Below are 21,579 nucleotides of genomic sequence, written 5' to 3' on the forward strand. Positions count from 1 at the left end.
ATTTTCGCGTAATTTTAATTTTATGCAGCTCACAAGGAATAATGTCCGTTTTTATATATTTAATTAAGAAATCGAATTTTGGAGAATTAAAATTTTCTAAATTGACATTATTAATGTTCATTATATTTAATAAGTCACTTTCGAAGTGTCTACCTTTATATGCAACCACTGATTGCACACTGTCACGTTCAATGATTTTTAAAAAATCATATATTTCATTTTATTAATATCTTTCATTTCCCGTTTCCATATACAATTCCGTGCACATTATTAAACACAAAAGATGCAGTTTTCCGATCAGCAATACTTAAAGTGTTCATTGATCCATTAACTTTGAATGCACCATAATGTGTTAAATTAGAGTTTATATTTTTAATTGCCAATTCTTTGTACACTAACTTCTTTTTAACGATAAATCCATCCACATCTATTATGTGCGTGATATCTCTTAAATGATGCATAATGTCAGAGTACCTGAAGATTCTGTGACTAAAACTGAACTGAAGATTCTTTGGCTTAAACTGAACTGAAGACTACCCTACACGCTCCTCAAGATATTTTAAATGCTGTAAGGGATGTGAAAAATTTGATCTGTGGTGGAAGGTGACTAACCAGACACTCTTAGAAACACCATTGATCCAAAGAGAGAGAGAGAATAGTTAAGGATAGTGGGAGAATTGAAATACTTGGTTTGAAGAGAAGGGAAAAACTTTAGAGAAACAAAAAAAGAATATATTTCAAATAAAGGCAAAGTGTAATAAATTTAGTATAAAAAATGCTAATATGATGATCTCAACGTTCGTCGATTTTCAAGGATTCCATTTACTGGATAAGACATTTATAGTTAAAGAATTTGCAGTTTTACAAGAACTAAAGGTGTATCAATTTTATTTTCACCCCCCTTTCCACACACTTGGTTAAGTGAAGAGGAGAGAAAGCAATCAGAGTAAGTATATTTTATAAAAAAACAATAGTAGAAGTTGTAGGGGGATACGACGACAGGGGGGTGAGGGGGATGCGGGTGTGCGGGGGAGTCTTCTTAAGGAGGGGGGTTTGCTGTATGTCTGCGTCACTCCATTTGCCCTCTCTTTCTCTCTTAGTCTCGTCCCCCTCTCTCATCACCCTAGGGCCCTGATGGTTAGCTATCCTCCGGGTCCACTAATTTCCTAGGGCTTACACCATTACAGGCAGTTACCTACAGAACTTTTTCTTTTTTGGGTACTGAAATAGCTGGGCAAAACAGTTAGTTTGAATCTTTCCCGCTAGGGTGCGTCCCTGAAAATTACTTCTCTGATTAGCTATATTGTAGTTATATATTGTAACGTCTCACGGTCTCAGTCCCCCTGGGAACAGATATTATAGCAACAAGATAGTGGGGGAACCATAATATGCGCCTTAGCTCGACGCGCACCCCCACTCCAAGGGTCAGAGAGTCCCGCTCTAGGTTAAGTTAATGTAGCAGTTAGTTCTTAAATTCAATTCATTCTATTCTTCTTTCTTAAATGAAGCACATCGTTTGCTCGCTAATCAATTAGTCTCAATTCCGTTTAATTACTTGTATTCAGTATTTTGCCTAGTTAAATAAGTAACTCTGTATAATTGTTATAATTCTAATTATCCATAATGATAATATCTTTATACGGTACTAAAGTGTGAACGGAGTTTACGCTTTCCTTTTCCCGCCATCGTTTTCCATCTTCATAGAGAGGACAGCCACCAACATCACCCAGGTATAACTCTAGATTTCTTTCATTTAACCAATCGAATCGCGGCCAAGTTCCCGGGAAACTAGTCCAAAGTATAGTGCCCGAACCAGAGAAACCACGAACAAGCCGACAGTACAGTAACATCAGTCCTCACGAGTCAGGACATTACAATATAGACTTAAGTCGTGGTTTTCGGTTCAGAAATGAAAGCAAACTATATATTACCCCCTCATAGGAAATCCCTATGTCCCAAGCATTGGTCCCGAGTCTTGCTATAGGGAGGCAGGCGTTTGGGATGAAGGTACTAGGTATACTTAAGCCAAATTATATGTCCCTCCCCCCTCACTGGGACTGCTCTTCTGAGGATATTGGGTATGTAGGAGGTCTCTAGATCCTTGTCCCCTCCCCCAATCGGTAAGATTTCACCAGGTTTGTCTTTGTTTCATTTTTTTTTTACTGAATGGTATAAAAATGAAAGGTGAGGAAGAGAAAAGAAAAAGATACTTTTAAATATAAAATTCAACATATAATAAAAGACGCTTAGAGAAAATGTACAAGAAAGTGATATAAATTGTATATAATAATAAATAACACTTATATAAAGCTTAGTATAAGATCACAAATAATATTTCATTCAGTGAGCAGCTTCTGAAACATACATAAAAAATTTATTAATAACAAATAAATTGTGAACATAAGTATTATTTACCTTCTATTTATTTTCACACCCACTTTGCGAAAACATCCACCTCCTGATAGACGCAGTGGATTGGTTTTCCTGATCTGCTACAGAATTTTAATTTATGCAGTTCGCAAGGGGTGTTGAAAGTTGTAAAATGTTGCCTTAGGTTGTCATACTTGGAGCACTTGTAATATTCTAAATTAAGGCATTCAATGTCCATTAAATTAAGAATATCACATTCTATAGTGCCCCCTTTGTATGCAACTACTGGATACATATAGTCTCGTTGCACAATTCTTATAAAGTCATATATTTCACTTTGTATATACTTTTCAAAACGCGTATTTCCATATTTTATGCCATGTACATTTCTATACACATAACTAGCACTTTTTTGATCCATAATTGATAAACTTCTATACGGCTCACGAACACAAAATGCGCCGCATTGCGTATTTCCCGTAGTTAAGTTTTTAATCGCAACTTCTTTATACACCAATTTTTTGTTTATCATAAAACCGTCAAAATCAATTATACGTGTAACATGTAAGAGTGAAGGCATTTTTTAAATAGAATGTTATTCGTCATACAAACCCATACAGCACACTTGACTAAAAGTGGTCTAATAGACATCTTTTAGTCATCCAATTGACTAAAAGACACCTAAGAGATGTCTTTAAATCATCTGGTGATCTATGGGTAAGCAAACGTTCAAGCAATACTGATGCCTGTCCTACGATTTCTTCGAGCTTTTAAGCACTGTTAGGGAGTAGAGGAGCAATGCGGTTCCGATGACAGGGAGTGGGGCAAGCTGTTTTGTGGTGTGGAAGGGGGATGGATGGGGATAAGACTCTCTTAGTATGGTAGTGGTGGGGATGAGGAAGGAAAGGGTCTTATAGTGGGATCGAGTTTGGTTAGGGAGGGTGGGGGTATTTTTCACCCTATGTCACAGTTGGAAGGTCTTATAGTGGGACCGAGTTTGGTTAGGGAGGGGGTATTTTTCACCCTATGGCACCGTTGGTTAGTTATCCTACGGGGACCTAAGTTACCCTACGGGGCCCTAGTTGAGAGAAGGTTTTTTCACCCTTCGAAATCGATGGTTAGTTACCTTACGTAGCCTAACTATTTCCGACTCTGCTACACAGATAAACTAGGTTTAGTTAATTGCTAGTTCCAGTAGTCACCGCTAGGTGACTGCCTTCCTTAATCTTCTTTCGCGCTAATGGTATCAATTTCAGGAATATTAATATTTTGATAGGGCAACTTATTAAGTCCTAGCTGTTACTAAACCTAGGTATCTTATAAAAGAGATTGCAGTTTCAAGATTTTCTTAGTTCAACGTGCTACTTCACTATGTCGATAAATAAATTCGGATCTGGTTTCAATACCGGTAAAGTGAGAAATTATTCACACAAAATTGACAATGATACGTTAAAGTTTGATAAAAAAAAATGAATGCATTTAATGCCAAGAAGAAAATAATTTCAAACTTAGAATGTGATGTTACTGATGAGACAAGTGCTGTGAATATGGCTGCTCTGTTACGTAATTCGATGACTGTACGTGATAGCTTAATGAGGGAATTGTTTGAATACAGTGAAAAGCTAACTCACTATTACCTAAAAGGTAACCGCCTTGAGGAAAAAGTTATAACTCTGCTGAAAAAAACTGATGAAATTGATGAAAAAATTAATGATATTAGTGAAAGAATTAATCAATTGAATGATAAAGTCGATTATGTTGAAAATAAATTGGATCGAAAAGTTGAGGCATTACGGAAAGATATGTATGGTAGATTGAAAATTGTTGCAAATTATATCTCTAATGAGCATCAAAAAGAGGAAATCACGACTGCCAATGAGAAGAAAAGAGAAAATGATTGGAATTATGCTCTAAAGAAACTTATATTACCGCCAGTGATTGATGAGCTAGTGTAAACATAATACGTAGTGGAATAGTCAGGGGAAGTGAGGAGAAGAAACAATTGGTAGAAGAGTTGCATGTGCCTGCCAGATGGAATTTATTTATATATATACATAAATTTATACAAATATATAAAATGATTTTTTTTTGCAATTAAACTTATAATTAAACATATATACATAAAATTTATATATAAATGATAGAGAAATTTATATATAAATGATAGAGAAATTTATATATATTTTATTCAATCATCTGAAACAGAGAAATTCAGTTAATATTTTACAAATTGCAAGCTTAACTCATGATACTTACATCTATTTGTTGCTGTACCCATCGAGCGAAAACGTTAACTTCTTGATACACACAATGTATCGGCTTCTTTTCACGATCGGTATACAATTTTTCATGTAATTTACATGGAGTCTGATCAGGTTGAATGTGACGTATTAAATTGTCGAATTTCGGACAGCCGAAATTTTCTAAGTTAGCATTTGGGATATCCAGATAATTTAATAAATACCGTTCTATGTGCCCGCCTTTATACGCAACGACTGGATATTCACATTCATATACACTATTATTAACAAATTTGTGTACATTCTCCTGGGTAAACTTCTCATATCCCGTGTTGCCATATCTAATTCCATGCACATTTTTGAAAACATATAACTGATACTTTCTCTGTCTGAAATACTCAGACTTCTAAATGAATCACGGATGCGAAATGCTGCATAATATATTTCCAAGAAATTAAATTTTTAATTGCAATTTCCTTATAAATAAATTTCTTATTCACCATAAACCCATCAATATCAATGATATGGGTGATATATAAAAGATCATCCATTTTAAGTCGTATACTTGTAAAAGTGAAGAATAAAGTTATACTGAACTGTTTTCAACGGAGTACACGTTAAAGCAATACTGATGCCTGTCCTACGATTTCTTCGAGCGTTTAAGCACTGTTAGGGGGTGTCAACAATTTTTTTAATCTACGGTAGGAAGATGCCTATATACTACTCTTAGAAGAACGGAAACGTCATTGGTCCTCAAGAAAATATTTATGACCTATGCTACGTATAGTGGGAGATAGTTTTGACCTATGGTGAGGATAGTAGGAGGGATGAAGAACAATTAGCTTGAAGAGAGGGAGAAATTTTCATGAAACATGCATATTTAAATAGAATTATTTTAGTATAAAAAACGTAGGCATAATGGCACCATCGTTCGTTGATTTTCAAGGATTCCGTTTGACGGATAAGTAATTTATAATCAAAGAATTTGCTGTTATACAAGAACAAAAAGTGTTCCATATTTTATTTTCACCGCCCTATTCATATTCGTGGCTAAGTGAAGAGGAGCGAAAGTGTAACGTCCCGGTTCGCGTGGACGGATTTCAATATGTAGGATCGGCTCGTTCGTGAATAATCCGTTTCGGGCACTATACGTTGGACTAGTTTGCCCGGGACCGGTCACGATTCGATTCGTTCGTGGTGTGGAAAGATGCTGAGATTTTTACCTTTTCGTCTGGATACGCCTCTTCGTGATCGATGGGAAGTGGAAATGCGGAAAGAATAATACACACTGATTGTACTTGGAAGATATTAAAATAATATAATTATTGAAAATACGAAAATTGATTACAATTAGTTATGAAATGATAATTATGCTACGAGATACAAGTAGTGCAAAAGGAAGAGCAACAATCGATTAAAATAAAAGTACGACCTCGTTAAAAGAAGTAAAATGAATGAATGTCCGGTTCGAAATTAATTGCTACGTTCTTAACCTAGGGCTGGACTCTCTGACCCTCGGAGTGGGGGTGCGCGTTGGGTTAAAGCGCATGAGGTTGTCCCCCTCTCCACTATCTTATGAGGAGCGTTATTGCTATAATATGTGCTCCCAAGGGAAAAGGATGTGTAACGTCTCGCTTCGCGTCTACGGATTTCGATAGATGAAAACGGATCGTTCGTAGATTAACCGTTTCGGGCACTATACTTTTGGACTAGTCTACCCGGGACCGGTCGCGATTCGATTGTTTGTAAGGAATAAATGTTGAGACCTTTACCTGTATCCTTGGAGACAATGGCTTTTGATGAGGTGAAGAGGGTAGAGAATGCAAAAAAAAACACCAATTTCACTTAGGAAAATGAATAAAAGTAATATAATTAAAATAGCAATAGTGAATACAATAAAACAAAATAGAACTAATTAGAATACAAGTAATTCGAACGGAATTGAACCAAATCGATTTAGCAAAAATAAGTGTGGTTCGAACCGAACAAGTAATTGGAATGAATCGAATGCTCGAACTTAATTGTTACATTAGCTTAACCTAACGCTGGACTCCCTGACCCTCGGGGTGGGAGTGCGCGTTGAGCCAGGGCGCATGTCATAGCCCCCCCCCCCCCCCTTATCTTATTGCTATAGTATCTGTATTCCAGGGAGGATGGGGACGTTACACCTCCCCCCCTGGGATAAATAAAAGAATTGAAGGAATTCTTTTATGGAGAATGGGGTCAGGGAGCCCATTACTTGCCATAAGGGCCTTATTTATCATTAACTGTTGAGTTAGAGCTAAGTTCAGGATTTTCCATTCTAGCTTTGTTCTCCGCCTCTATCCGCCTGGCCCGCCTGGCCCGCCTTTCCAGAATGTATTTTACGCAGTGGGGACACTCGTCCCTAGGATTATCTATGTAAGCTTCGCACAAATTACACACCTTGTGGAAACTATATATGGGATCCTGAATCATACAATAGCTACACATATCGTCTACTATGAAACACATTAGACAACTGGAACATCGAGGGTAAATGGAGTATATTTCTTCCTTGCATTCAAAGCACTTTACCCCCTTCGAAGGGGTGACCCTTGAGATCTGTATATATTCTCGTACGTGATATAGCTGCTTCAGTTCCGGATCCTTATCGTTGAAGCATTTGTCACAGATAAGCCCTGGGCTGGTGACGTCTCCATCGAGTACAATTCGGGCGCCCCGCGTGCAGTAGACCTTGGCTGCTCCTTTGAGGTAGAACGATTCTGCTGCCATGATTGTGTTATGGTAGAGGTTAGAGGAATCTAGAAAGGGAGCTGAAATAAAGGATGATTAGTATTGTTTAGAAGCTGTTAGTACGACATGATTATGCTCTAGTGAGGTCTAAGAAGGTAGGACTATGGGTATGGGGTGCGCTGGGGGTGTAGGAGGGTTGCCGGTTATTTTGACCATCGAGATCGTCCCTACGGAGGTCCATGGATCTTCTGGTTCTGTGTAGGGTAGGGTATATGGTTGCCCCGGTTCCAGGGTGCGGTTCCTCGGGAACAGTCCCGTTGGCTCTCTCCGCTTCATTATTTCCTCTTCGGGCTTCGGGTTCCTGATTCTGCCCCCTCGCGACAGCTCGGTGCAAAAGCAAGTTGGTCAGTGAATTCCAACATGCTCCCACTAAGTGGATTCCCCATCCATAGGCAGCGTGTAAGGCGTAACCATGTAGAAGGGTGTCCAAGGTCATCTTTATTATCACGTATACCATGTATATTCCAAATAGCCCAGCACTAGTGGTCCCGAAGGTGGTCATTCCCATCCAGATTTTTCCCATGGTGGTTTGGGTAATTTTTTCTAATGCCGTTTCGTCTAATATATGATGTATAGATATACCCTCCTCCATAGATGGACGTCCCGAGAAACTCCTGATGACGTTATTAGTTAAGGCCGGTCTTTCGGCCGAGAACATGATATGGTCTCGCAGCCGGTCGATGTCACTCTGGCTGTATATACCGGAAGTGGCCAAGTTTCCCGGTGACAGGTATCTCCAGGTGAGGCGGGTTTTTGGCTTCAATTTTTCTGGGGCACTTACGTCCAAGGCTTTCGGCAGTAGGCGCACCCATCCGTGTTCGGTCAAGTGTCGCGTTGGCAGGACACTGGAGCAGTCTTTTTTCGTGCCGTATCTTTTTAAAACCCTTGACCTGGGAGCTACGAAATATGACTCATTGAGGTAGGTTACTGGAAGTTCTAAGAAGCAATCCGTTGTTTCCCGAATTTCCACTCGCACAGGTATGCACTTTATCACGTAAATGACCTCTCCGGCCAGGTCTGCGGTGTATCCTGGGCCTTTCATGAGGATATACGCGAAATCGATGGGGTTAGAGGCAGCGGTTGACAGCGTAATCTCCAACAGTTGTCGTTCCATATCGCACTTTTGTCTGATAATATCCGTATATAGTGAGTTTACTTGATTTCTAATGTCTTTCTACGTAAATGAACTTTGAATTTATGTAGGTGAATAGGTCCATGTTTTCAACTGACATGTCCCGGGACTTCGGGAAAGTATTACCTGCTTGAATTTCCAATATAAATAGCTTAGGGTGTTCTGTGCGATATAGTTCGTATCCGCAGATTTTCAGACTAGTTGTACCAGTCAAGGCGAAGGTAATGTCGTTAGAGATGACAGAGAAGACTTCCGGTGCATTTGTTGACCCAACCTCTTGTACTCCAAGTCTACCTCTAAAATAAAACCCTCAGATGAATCTATAGGTATGCTAGAGATATCAAAGTTGTTAGTATCTTCAATCCAGCGAAATCCATGAGTAGGTAGAGCTTGACACATTGCCCATCCGTATAGATTATTTACATCATAGTACATTAAATATTTGCTTGGTTTTGTTGAGTCATAATCATTCATATACCGATTGTTTGCTTTTTCATAGCGGTGAGAGCACTGACTCAAACCACCACGTATTCCGCGTTCTACGAAAAGCAACATTTCAACATCAGTGAAAAGTTCCAATTTTATTCCAGTATATTTAAGCATTGCATCCCAAGTGAAGCCTGGGAGTGTAAAATAATGTGCAGGATCCAAATTATAATTTCCCATGCAGCTATCGCGAAAATGTTCAAAAACGTCTGTCAGTAATAATACGTCAGTTTTTAAATAGAGATCGCTGTACTCCCCAAGTGTTTGTATTTGAAAATTGATCCATACCTCCTTAGCATGATTATATGCCTCTTCACTAATATCACTGTCAGTTAATTTGTTATAGAATAACTTGCGAGGCGGTAAAGCATTTTCTTCCAGACGATTCAGATTATCTACGTAATCATAAGGAAAAATACCTTTTCTTGTTAGTAGATTAAATTGTTCCGTATTTAAATTCGAAAATTCTGACTCTAAGTTTTTCAATTGAGATCTCTCCAAGTATGAGCTCAATTTGTCTAAACTTGATGCAAGAAATTTAAATGAATCAATAAACCTGAGCTGAATATTATATTTCCGTATGTATTTTGTAAATGAAATATACTTTTCCTTATGTACAGGTAGCAGGTATACTGAACCCTCATACATGTTAGCGATCGCATTGAAGATGAAATGTGCATCGTAATTAGATAAATTATGAAAAATTACTGGAATAACGTGCGAATCTTTATAGTTTAAATTACAATTGTTGTGAGAGGGTCCTCTATATTTACCTGTTAAATGATCATGATCGCGAACACGTATTTGATTTGGAAGAAACGGCTTTTTACATATATGACAATCGGGATCATTGTTATGACGAAAATTTTCGCTAATACTTAGCGTTCTCATAGGCACTACAGTCTTTAGTTTTTCGCTCGCTATGCTAACAATTTTATCGAGTTCTCGCACAAACCATTCTATACACTCGAGTCCACGATATGATTTATAGGTTGAGAGCAATGAATCACGAACGCTTTTAAAATAATATCCTACACTAAAGGGTAAATGTTTTTGATAAATACTACTATTACCGCTCGTTTCATTCACTTTCTCTAATAAACATTCAATGTCTGCATATACGACAAATGCGGTCCTCTCATTGTTCTTGTCATTTTTAAAGGACACCCAACAGTCCTCTTCAGGTAGCAGTATACGGACGTTTATATTGAGCTGACTGCAATCACGTTTATGAGATTGAAGTTTATCCTCAGTGAAGAAATAGTGTCAACATCTAAGAGAAAAAATCATATTAGTACATAAACATTAAATAAAATTATATTAAAATATAAACAGTATAACATACCGATTACAAATAAGATGAGCTTGTTTTTTTCGAGTCAGTTGTTTCTTTAGCAAGCGAAAAAGATTCGTGATACATAAAAAATGTGCTGCACCTTGATGTTCGAGAAGAAGAAAATTCGCATGTCTCGATTTCTCACATTTTGTGAGTTGAAGAGGTGCAATAATTTTATTCTCCTGCCCTTCCTGCTCATCCACAATGGTGAAAACATTAATAGAGACATCATTATCTTCCTCAAATTTCGGAATCTGTTTTAATGTAGTCGGAAACGTTATACTTCTAACGTCGAAAACAGTTGTAAAATGAGGATATGAAGATTTTCGTTGTGGTTGAGTATTCGATTTTGCCGGATAGAGTGCAGCCGTTACAGCCCATGCAAAACATGTATTATCATCACTGTGTATGTTTATCACAGCCTGTTTATTCTTAATAGATTCTGGAAGCTCGATGGCACAACCTATATGCAGCGGGTTATAATAATTTATATTTATAATTAAATTCAGAATTTTTTCCAACGCCCATCCACTATCACGCTCTTGAAACTCACTCAATTCTTTTAGAATTTTGTCTATTATATTTGTATTGTACCATTCACTAAAACTATCAGTTTTGTATAAAACTGCATTGCGGGTTGAGATATGTTTAATATCACTTATCTCTTTACAAATAAATTGTCCGTTAAAGATGCAATTTATCTTAACTGCGTTCACGTTATTAAACACTTTTTCTGTGTAGGTCTGTACTAAGTCTTTTGCACCTGTTAGAAAATCACGTGGTTCTATATAATTATAATTTACAACCATTCCGCTACATATTCGAGATTTAAATGAAGACTCGAGATCTTTCCAAATAAGCTTTCTCACTCCAATTGATTTCTTATTTTTTGCCGCATTTCAGTCAGATTTTTGTGTACTGTATCGGGAGCTGCAGATCTATTAACATCTCTTAAACTTCGAATATAATCACGACACTTGCGTATCCACTCATGATAATTATGCTGATTTCCTAAATCAGGATTCTTGAGAGCATGATTCGAACAATAACTCTTATCCTTAGCTGCTCTAAATAGAAGACACTGTATTTGTGCAATTTCTGCAAAATTTTTCTGCAGCGTGCCTATAGGTGCGTTGCGATTAGAGATTCTGAGTTTATGAATATATTCACGACACTCGCGTACCCACTCGCGATATTCTTCTTGCGTTTTCAAAACTCTATTTCGTAGAGACATCTTTTGTTCTTTTCTTCGAGAGGACTAATCAGGAACTGAGGAAAAGTGGGTGGGAAACTGAGCTCTCTTCAGATAAAGGATCTCTGAAACACTTCAGGGGGTAAGAGAACATTGAGGACAGGTAACGACATGTTAGAAAATAGATGCAAGCGTTTTTCAGTTATACATATATTCCAGATTTTTGCTCATACATATATTTCATATAATAGACATTTTTTAAGGCACATACACCTTCATGATTCAAACATGCTGGAAGATGTGAATTATGCAAGCTATCTTCTAAATCAAAATCCCCTCACATAAAATTATCTACATTATAGTTATTTCTAAATTACAAATATTTCTTAACCAATTTGTATTTTCAATTCCTTTCACAAAAATCTCATCCTCATCATCATAGATATACTTCCTTATAATATCTTTATATTTATAGTAGGGTGAGTAGACATCCGTCCAATTTAAGCCGTGATAATTTAGAAAGAACCAGCTAAAAAGAAACATTATATTAAAAAAAAATAATTTTTTTTTTCTTTTTCATATACTTACTCTGTCCGCTTTCGCTCCTCTTCACTTAGCTATGAATATGAATAGGGAGGCAGAAATAAAATATGGAACACTTTTTGTTCTTGTACAACAGCAAATTCTTTGATTATAAATGACTTATCCGTCAAACGGAATCCTTGAAAATCAACGAACGTTGGTGCCATTATGCCTACGTTTTTTATACTAAAATAATTCTATATAAATATGCATATTTCATGCAAATTTCCCCCTCTCTTTAAGCTAATTGTTCTTCATCCCTCCTACTATCCTCACCATAGGTCAAAACTATCTCCCACTATACGTAGCATAGGTCATAAATATTCTCTTGAGGACCAATGATGTTTCCGTTCTTCCAAGAGTGGCAGGTCAGTCATTTCCCCACCGTAGGACAAAAGTTTTGTCAACCCTTAAAGCATCTTAGAATTACCGCCCACTACATGTAGCATAGGACAGAAAATATTCTCTCTTACAGCCAATGACGTTTCCTTTCTTCTTCTAAGAGTAGTATAGGCATCTTCCTACCGTAGATTATAAAAATGTTGACATCTCCCTAACAGTGCTTAAAAAGCTCGAAGAAATCGTAGGACAGGCATCAGTATTGCTTGAACGTTTGCTTCGTACGACAAATAACATTCCACTTTAAAAATGTCTTCACTGTTACATATTACACATATAATTGATTTTGACGGGTTTATGATAAACAGAAAGTTTGTGCATAAAGAAGTGGCAATTAAAAACTTAACTACGGGAAATACGAAATACGGTGCATTTCGTGTTCATGAGCCGTATGAAAGTTTATCAATTAAGGACAAAAAAAGCGTAAATTTCGTCTTCAAAAATATTCATGGGATAAAATATTGCAACACAGGATATGAACATTATAATCAAGAAGATATTTACAAATTTGTGAATAGCATAAAATTGGATTGTGAATATCCCCTAGTAGCTTATAAAGGGGGGCATGTGGAACGGGATGTTCTGAATTACTTGGATATCCCAAATACAAATTTGGAAAGGTTTGGTTGTCCCAAATTAGATAATTTGATAGCCACTAAAAAACCTTGCAACACCCCTTGTAAACTACATGTAAAAATGTTCACCAATCATACGAGAAAGCAAAAGTTTCAATTTCCCCCACTAGGTGGCGATCATGAAAATTACTGTGGCTGCTACACTACTAGGGGTCCCCAGGATCTTACAGACTACTATTTTTTTTTTAGGGAAACCCTCGGAGGGTCTTTCTCCCTCCACAAACTTATCCTAGATACTCCTACTATTTTCCTCCTATGCACCTTCTTTTAACTTCACATTATACCTTTCTTGAACTTTGGACACAGATTACATTTTTCTTATACAAGCTGTCGATAAATATAAAGTGAAAAAACATACAGTATAAAATGGTTATTAATTTAGCGTAAAGGCAGAATTCGCCAGTAATTCCTATAATTGCAAGAATAATAGGTGAAATCAAGTAAAATTTATCACGAGTGGTAAATGAAGAAACAATTGAGACGGATGGAATGGAGTATGAAAATAGTAAGTTATTATAAATGAGATTGCGTCATACATTTTTCTAAAATCTGCTGATTTTTTACAGTATCACGCTGTATGCAAATGTTGATGAGTGGTATCAGAACGATTGAGGTGGAGGCAGGGATAATACAGCAGGATGAGGAGACAACGATGGAGGTGGCAAAGGCTGAGGAATAGCTTCATATAATATTTTAAAATATGAAGCTATTCCTCACCCCTTACCACCTCCATCGTTGTCTCCTCATCCTCCCCCTCCTGCTCCTCCTCCTCATCCTGCGGTATTATCCCTGCCTCCACCTCAATCGTTCTGATACCACTCATCAACATTTGCATACAGCGTGATACTGTACAAAATCAACAAATTTTAGAAAAATGTATGACGCAATTTCATTTATAATAAATTACTATTTTCATACTCCATTCCATCCGTCTCAATTGTTTCTTCATTTACTACTCGTGATAAATTTTACATGATTTCACCTATTATTCTTGTAATTATAGGAATTACTGGAGAATTCTGTCTTTACGCTAAATTAATAACCATTTGATACTGCATATTTTTTCACTTTATATTTTTCGACAGCTTGTGTAAGAAAAAAGGAATCTGTATCCAAGGTTCAAGAAAGGTATAATGGGAAATTAAAAGAAGGACCCATAGGAGGAAAATAGTAGGAGGGTCTAGAATGCGTATGTGGAGGGAAAAAGTCGCTTCAATGGCGTAGAGGTCGGTTGAGAGGGGAGAAAAATGGTTAGAGAGTATTAGGGAAGTTCTCAAGAAGAACATTGACTTTAGTTTTAAACAAAAATTTAATGGATTCACTTGTTTCATTATTTACAAATTGTAACATTATATCTCATTCAATTAAATTTTTGTTAACATATAATATATGAATCTATTTCAAAGAAATTCAAATGAAACAATTCAATCATTTCCTGTAATATACTGTTCGTAGAAAGTCCTAAAATAATAGCAATGCTAACTCGCATATTTTGCACATTATAATTATTACTAACTTGTAAAAGAAAAAAAAATCTACCTACCCTAGTAGCATTCTGTTTAATATCTGGCAGCAGACTACCAACAGAAATTGAGCAGATTCTGACCTCGTCTATTTCCACTATAGAAGGGCATATGGCTCCCAGATCTGCCACGCAGAGACTTCCTGCAGAATGTCGACAGATTTCATGCAGAATCTGTACGAATTCTGGAGGTTGAAGAAACGTCGATTAGTCGGTAAAGAAGGCTAGGGCGTGGTAAAATCATTTATGAATTTTAAACGGTGGGTAGGTAAAAAGGAAATTTGGAATGGATGTAGATAATTTTCAAACCTTATCGATAATAAAGAAATCCATGTTAGCTGAACAATTAATGTAGGTGTCATTTCTTCACCCTGTGGGTAATACAGTAATCCACTTTTAACGAATGATGAATGCAGGTAATTATTGTTAGATCCTGAACTCTGTAGATAACAGAAGATCCGACCATTGCTAGAACGCTTCCTAAATTATAATATAAATAGGTGAAGTAGGTAAGTAAAATATTTATAATTTTAAAACACTTGGTACTTTATTTTCAAAATTACCAATAATAACACAATTTAATATACAAAGATAGGATTACTTTTACATGCATATATTCTTCGAACGTAACAATTTTCGCAATGATTTTTCAGTTTAAGGATATATATAAATGGAGAAGAAAAACAATGTGCTGTACATTTTAACAAAAATATTATATTAAAACCGAAAATAGAAACATTAACAGTAGAAAGTGCTGCTCGTCCTCCTTTTCATGGAATAAATGTTACATTAATACAAATAAACCGTATGGAACAATAAAAAATCATCGTAGAAACTCTAAAAAATGTCACAACTGTTAATAATTAGTTTCCCCGCTCCTACAGCTTAATCGCTCAAATATTTCTATATACCAAGGCACAACCTAACTCGTAAGCTCTTATAACATACCGAAAAAAGTTTTAAAACCTGAAATTTGGACCTGTCATCAAAATAACATTTAATTTAGCAATTGATTAATTGAAAAGTATGTACGCTTATATATTGTAATAACAAGATTGACGTTTCCTTATAATATTATTCAGCAATTAAAAATACAACGCCCACGTATAAATCACGTCAAAGATTACACATTTTCAAGAAAATGATTAAGCACAAATGATAGCAAATATTTAAAAAATTTATAATACAATATTCTGATAATTAACAAGCGAAATTATTTTCCTTCCGTTATGCTTTGAAAAAATTGTCCATAAATTCACAATAAGTATTTAATAAGGAAACCCCATTTTATTAAAGTTTACTACTCCTTCATTATTCACCTTCACCCTAACCCGGCTCTGTCTAATCAGAATTATCTGATTATAAGAGTGGCGAGTGAACAGTAAATCCCATTCGTATATTCCGTGGCCCAAAATGAATCTACACATTCATTGTGCGCCATTTAGCCTCCGGTACCTCCAGGTTACGGGGGGCAGATCACACGGCGCGATGCTTTCACGCTATGGAATCTAACATCCCGCGTAACACCAGATCGGGGCAACTGTGGAGGTGGAATATTTCATTCATTCAAACAAATATACAAGGTCGAATGTCTATTAATATGAAATTGCATTAAATTGGCTATTATAAAACTACAGTTTCGTAAATCAGTTATCTCGATTTGTATACTAGACAAAATGCAGAAGTTATTATTATATGTAAATTATTAAACGAAAAATCATTGCTACCATTTACCACGAGAAAATTGTATTTATAGCTTAACCAATTGATGCAATTCCAACGCACATACGCCAGTCTCATGAAGAAGCCTCAGTGGAAATAAACGTTATTCAATTGAATTAAAGGAAACTGAAACAAGTTAATCTAATGGAGCAACTTCACTACTAGATATTCGTCAGTTGCCAAGGTATCCGAGTTGTGCTGAATTTCCCATAGCGGCATTTTGTAACATTGTCTATCTATGTCATTTACTGAAATAGTTTCGATATCTCCGCTGAGACCGGTAGTTTTGTATACGCCTATACAAGTGGACGGGCAAATGTTTGAATAGAAATCCGAAATGTTTGTAAAATTACGTACGGCCAAGGTAATAGCTTTGTTTACTAACAAAATATTAACTATTTGCAATAATTTTCCATGAAGCGAGCAGAAGCAGTTATCTGGATCATTCCTGGCAAACAAAAATTTGGACGTCCGTAATTTATTAAACTGAGGAGTGCCATTTCTATTCAAATGTGGTGGTAAGTAGAGGAGCTATGCGGTTCCGATGACAGGGAGTGGGGGAAGCTGTTTTGTGGTGTGGAAGGGGGATGGGTGGGGATAAGACTCTCTTAGTATGGTAGTGGTGGGGATGAGGAAGGAAAGGGTCTTATAGTGGGATCGCGTTTGGTTAGGGAGGGTGGGGGTATTTTTCACCCTATGTCACAGTTGGAAGGTCTTATAGTGGGACCGAGTTTGGTTAGGTAGGGGGTATTTTTCACCCTATGTCACAGTTGGAAGGTCTTATAGTGGGACCGGGTTTGGTTAGGGAGGTGGTATTTTTCACCCTATGGTACCGTTGGTTAGTTATCCTACGGGGACCTAAGTTATCCTACGGGGCCCTAGTTGAGGGAAGGTTTTTTCACCCTTCGAAGTCGATGGTTAGTTACCTTACGTAGCCTAACTATTTCCGACTCTGCTACACAGAAAAACTAGGTTGAGTTAATTGCTAGTTCCAGTAGTCACCGCTAGGTGACTGCCTTCCTTAATCTTCTTTCGCGCTAATGGTATTTTAATATTACGTAATTACACACACGGGTGAACTAGTTCAATTTAATTGATAGTACCAGTAATTGCCGCTAGGTGGCTACCGCAATCCCCCCTTTTCTCGTTAGTTAAATTGTAGATAGCTATTGTGATAAGTTGCTGATATCGTGCAAGGAATTAACTTTCCATCGAGCATGGAATTATAACTTTGCATGGCTTTAACAAAAACCTATGCAGCGAATAACAAAATATCCTCTAAATGAAAGGGTATAGTTTTAATAGTCTCCCCTATTGGGGAGAATAACAATTTAACATCAATTTCAGGAATATTAATATTTTGATAGGGCAACTTATTAAGTCCTAGCTGTTACTAAACCTATGTATCTTATAAAAGAGATTGCAGTTTCAAGATTTTCTTAGTTCAACGTGCTACTTCACTATGTCGATAAATAAATTCGGATCTGGTTTCAATACCGGTAAAGTGAGAAATTATTCACACAAAATTGACAATGATACGTTAAAGTTTGATAAAAAAAGGAATGCATTTAATGCCAAGAAGAAAATAATTTCAAACTTAGAATGTGATGTTACTGATGAGACAAGTGCTGTGAATATGGCTGCTCTGTTACGTAATTCGATGACTGTACGTGATAGCTTAATGAGGGAATTGTTTGAATACAGTGAAAAGCTAACTCACTATTACCTAAAAGGTAACCGCCTTGAGGAAAAAGTTACAACTCTGCTGAAAAAAACTGATGAAATTGATGAAATTGATGAAAAAATTAATGATATTAGTGAAAGAATTAATCAATTGAATGATAAAGTCAATTATATTGAAAATAAATTGGAGCGAAAAGTTGAGGCATTACGGAAAGATATGTATGGTAGATTGAAAATTGTTGCAAATTATATCTCTAATGAGCATCAAAAAGAGGAAATCACGACTGCCAATGAGAAGAAAAGAGAAAATGATTGGAATTATGCTCTAAAGAAACTTATATTACCGCCAGTGATTGATGAGCTAGTGTAAACATAATACGTAGTAGAATAGTCATGGGAGTGAGGAGAAGAAAGAATTGGTAGAAGAGTTACATGACAGACGGAATTTATTTATATATATAAAATGAAATGTTTTTACAATTAAACTTATAATTAAACAAATATACATAAAATTTATATAAATGATAAAAACTTATAATTGATCTGATATACAAATATATAAAAAATGAAGGAAATATACATCAATTTATACAAATATATAAAATTAAATGTTTTACAATTAAACTAATAATTAAACTTATATCAATATATATATATATATATATTTTATTCAATCATCTGAAACAGAGAAATCCAGTTAATATTTTACAAATTGTAAGTTTAACATTTGATACTCACATCTATTTGTTGATGTACCCATCGTGCGAAAACGTTTACCTCTTGATATACACAATGTATAGGCTTTCTCGTATGATTGGTGAACATTTTTACGTGTAGTTTACACGGGGTGTTGCAAGGTTTTATAGTGGCTATCAAATTATCAAATTTAGGACAACCAAACCTTTCCAAATTTGTATTTGGGATATCCAAGTAATTCAGAACATCCCGTTCTACATGTCCCCCTTTATAAGCTACTAGGGGGTATTCACAATCCAATTTTATGCTATTCACAAATTTGTAAATATCTTCTTGATTATAATGTTCATATCCTGTGTTGCAATATTTTATCCCGTGAATATTTTTGAAGACGAAATTTACGCTCTTTTGGTCCTTAGTCGATAAACTTTTATACGGCTCATGAACACGAAATGCACCGTAATTCGTATTTCCCGTAGTTAAGTTTTTGATTGCCACTTCTTTATGCACAAACTTTCTGTTTATCATAAACCCGTCAAAATCGATTATATGTGTAATATGAAACAGTGAAGACATTTTTAAAATGGAATGTTATTTGTCGTACGAATCAAACGTTCAAGCAATACTGATGCCTGTCCTACGATTTCTTCGAGCTTTTAAGCACTGTTAGGGAGGTGTCAACAATTTTTTTAATCTACGGTAGGAAGATGCCTATATTACTCTTAGAAAAACGGAAACGTCATTGGCTCTAAGAGAGAATATTTTCTGCCCTATGCTACATGTAGTGGGCGGTAATTCTAAGATGCTTTAAGGGATGACAAAACTTTTGTCCTACGGTGGGGAAATGACTGACCTGCCACTCTTGGAAGAACGGAAACGTCATTGGTCCTCAAGAAAATATTTATGACCTATGCTACGTATAGTGGGAGATAGTTTTGACCTATGGTGAGGATAGTAGGAGGGATGAAGAACAATTAGCTTGAAGAGAGGGAGAAATTTTTATGAAACATTCATATTTAAATAGAATTATTTTAGTATAAAAAACGTAGGCATAATGGCACCATCGTTCGTTGATTTTCAAGGATTCCGTTTGACGGATAAGTCATTTATAATCAAAGAATTTGCTGTTATACAAGAACAAAAAGTGTTCCATATTTTATTTTCACCGCCCTATTCATATTCGTGGCTAAGTGAAGAGGAGCGAAAGCGGACAGAGTAAGTATATGAAAAAGAAAAAATATATATTATTTTTGTTTAATATAATGTTTCTTTTTAGCTGGTTCTTTCTAAATTATCACGGTTTAAATTGGGCGGATGGCTACTCACCCTACTATAAATATAAAGATATTATAAGGAAGTATATTTATGATGATGAGGATGAGATTTTTGTGAAAGGAATTGAAAATACAAATTGGTTAAGAGATATTTGTAATTTAGAAATAACTAATGTAGATAATTTTATGTGGGGGGATTTTGATTTAGAAGATAGCTTGCATAATTCACATCTTCCAGCATGTTTGAATCATGAAGGTGTATGTGCCTTAAAAAATGTCTATTATATGAAATATATGTATGAGCAAAAATCTGGAATATATGTATAACTGAAAAACGCTTGAATCTATTTTCTAACATGTCGTTACCTGTCCTCAATGTTCTCTTACCCCCTGAAGTGTTTCAGAGATCCTTTATCTAAAGAGAGCTCAGTTTCCCACCCACTTTTCCTCAGTTCCTGATTAGTCCTCTCGAAGAAAAGAACAAAAGATGTCTCTACGAAATAGAGTTTTGAAAACGCAAGAAGAATATCGCGAGTGGGTACGCGAGTGTCGTGAATATATTCATAAACTCAGAATCTCTAATCGCAACGCACCTATAGGCACGCTGCAGAAAAATTTTGCAGAAATTGCACAAATACAGTGTCTTCTACTTAGAGCAGCTAAGGATAAGAGTTATTGTTTGAATCATGCTCTCAAGAATCCTGATTTAGGAAATCAGCATAATTATCATGAGTGGGTACGCAAGTGTCGTGATTATATTCGAAGTTTAAGAGATGCTAATAGATCTGCAGCTCCCGATACAGTACACAAAAATTTGACTGAAATAACAACTATCCAGCGTCTACTTCTGCATGCGGCAAAAAATAAGAAATCAATTGGAGTGAGAAAGCTTATTTGGAAAGATCTCGAGTCTTCATTTAAATCTCGAATATGTAGCGGAATGGTTGTAAATTATAATTATATAGAACCACGTGATTTTCTAACAGGTGCAAAAGACTTAGTACAGACCTACACAGAAAAAGTGTTTAATAACGTGAACGCAGTTAAGATAAATTGCATCTTTAACGGACAATTTATTTGTAAAGAGATAAGTGATATTAAACATATCTCAACCCGCAATGCAGTTTTATACAAAACTGATAGTTTTAGTGAATGGTACAATACAAATATAATAGAGAAAATTCTAAAAGAATTGAGTGAGTTTCAAGAGCGTGATAGCGGATGGGCGTTGGAAAAAATTCTGAATTTAATTATAAATATAAATTATTATAACCCGCTGCATATAGGTTGTGCCATCGAGCTTCCAGAATCTATTAAGAATAAACAGGCTGTGATAAACATACACAGTGATGATAATACATGTTTTGCATGGGCTGTAACAGCTGCACTCTATCCAGCAAAACCGAATACTCATCCACAACGAAAATCTTCATATCCTCATTTTACAAATGTTTTCGATGTTAGAAGTATAACGTTTCCGACTACATTAAAACAGATTCCGAAATTTGAGGAAGATAATGATGTCTCTATTAATA

Source organism: Prorops nasuta, unplaced genomic scaffold (assembly GCF_024137725.1).
Source record: "Prorops nasuta isolate Cenicafe-Biocafe unplaced genomic scaffold, Cenicafe_Pnas_1.2 PNAS00018, whole genome shotgun sequence".
Classification (NCBI taxonomy): Eukaryota; Metazoa; Arthropoda; class Insecta; order Hymenoptera; family Bethylidae; genus Prorops; species Prorops nasuta.